We start from the raw sequence: 2,292 nt of genomic DNA, 5'->3' as shown, positions 1-2,292 counted from the left end.
GTTCCTTTCTTTAATCCCAGATAGCCTACTTATAGCTCATATACAGCAAAATAATACTTCTGTATTCTTGGCATTTGCATCTCCCAGGTAATCATGATGCTATGTATCACCCCTCCCTGTTTATCCTCCTGCTAGTGCTTATTCAAATCCATGTCCACTTCAATTTACCTTATGCACAGTCTTTGTAATCCATCTCTTATTTAATCATGCCAGTGCACTTTTCAGAACTCCCTCTAATTTGTTTTCTCTTTTGGGTCCTGAAGAGCCCTGAGCAATTTATTTTCTGTTTCAGCGGTGGAAGTGGATTTTGTAGAATTTTCCAGAAATGCATTTCACAGATAGAGACTGTTCTGTTGCCTAAGAAACCTTTGGTGATTTTATAGTCCAGATGACACTGGCCTTTTAGATTGTAAGCGTAAAAAATTTGTGGCACTTCCACAATAGCATTTTGGACTTTTGCTATAGTTTGAATTAGAAAATGAACAAATGAACAACAAAAAAAAACTCTGATGAGTTCAGGAACAATTATTTTGTGAATGACAACATCTAGACATATTTGAAAAATAGGAGTACACCTATGTGAGAGATGTACTATTTATTCAGTTGGCAGACATTATGTATCGGGGCCCATAAGTCTATACAACTTCCCTTACCAGAAGCCAACCCTTGCCCATTAGCCCAGTGAACCACAGTTTAGGAGACCTGATGTGTAGACGAATCCCTGATTCCAAGGCAGATTCACTGAGTAACTGCCGAGAAGGGGTTGTACAAGCAATCTGAAACAGCTCCAGCCGCAGAGAAGCCACAGGCTTGCGCTTCCCATTCTACAAGCTGATGCTGCAGTGCTTCATCAGCCCTCCCTTCTAGGCTCCCTGCCAGCCTCAGACATCTGGGTCAGCCAAATGCAGTAACCCCGGTTTTCATTTTTCCAGACCTACTGCTTCTCCTCGAGCCAACACATGTAGTTCCTTCAGGTGAACAGCAGGGAGCCAGTGACAGCGACAAGGAGTTAGAGACACACAGTCTCACACCAAATGCTATTTACTGTCATTTTACATATTTATCCTGGACAAGCTGCTTAAGCTCACTGCATTTCTAAAACCTTGTTTGGTAAATGGGAGTCCCAAGCAGTGGGCACACTGTTGTGGGGGCTTAGTTAATTAACATTCTGGCTCTGAGCTTTGTTCCCTAAAGGCTGCTAGACTGGTGAAGAGCTATCTTCCATATCTTTGAAATCATTAATAGTTATTAACGAGGCCGGCGCTGCGGCTCACTTGGCTAATCCTCTGTCTGCGGCGCTGGCACCCCGGGTTCTAGTCCTGGTTAGGGAGCCGGATTCTGTCCCGGTTGCTCCTCTTCCAGTCCAGCTCTCTGCTGTGGCCCGGGAGGGCAGTGGAGGATGGCCCAAGTGCTTGGGCCCTGCACCCGCATGGGAGACCAGGAGGAAGCACCTGGCTCCCAGCTTCGGATCAGCGCAGCGCGCCGGTCGTAGCGGCCATTTGAGGGGTGAACCAACGGAAAAGGAAGACCTTTCTCTCTGTCTGTCTGTCTCTCTCTCACTGTCTAAATCTGCCTGTCAAAAAATAGTTATTAACGAAATTGTGCTCAATACTAACCCCTTGGTGGACAGCTATACTCAGACTGGAACCAAAGCATGTAGCTATTATCTAAGCTTATAGACTCTCAGATGCTTTACAATTCACAATGATCTCCCTTACTTAGGTACTTTGATTCTTTTAAAGAAGTCATATTGATATGATTTCTTAGGAAGGAAAATGTGGCAAGTAATACAGTATTAGAAAATAATACTGTACAGAAATGAGATGACACCTACCATTGTCTGATTTTATGATCTTAGATAATACCCTGATCTTGTCTGGCCCTCAGTCCCATCATCTGGAAAATGAGGCGACAAAATATCTGATCAAAAAGGTTTCTTGCAACTCTGCTTTCTCGCATTCTCTGTGTTGGTCTCATTGTAATCAGTTGAGGTTAATAGCATATTATTTTAGTAAATCTATGACAAGTATAAAATATAATTTGTGCTGAAAACTATACTCTCACGTTAGGCTAGTAACTCTCTAAGCAGCTACTTGACTTAGCATCTGTAAATTAACATGTCAAGTGAATACATACTGATGAGTTTGATCTGTGTCTAACACCATTGTCTGCCTGAAGCAACCAGGGAAACATGGAGAAATGGCTGATTCCAGAGCCAGAGCAGGGAAAGTACAAGACGAGCCTGGGCCATCTGGTCATATCAGACAGACAGCAATGAAATGATCAGAAAAT

Source organism: Lepus europaeus, chromosome X (genome assembly GCF_033115175.1).
Source record: "Lepus europaeus isolate LE1 chromosome X, mLepTim1.pri, whole genome shotgun sequence".
NCBI lineage: Eukaryota > Metazoa > Chordata > Mammalia > Lagomorpha > Leporidae > Lepus > Lepus europaeus.
This window is presented reverse-complemented; position numbering follows the sequence as displayed.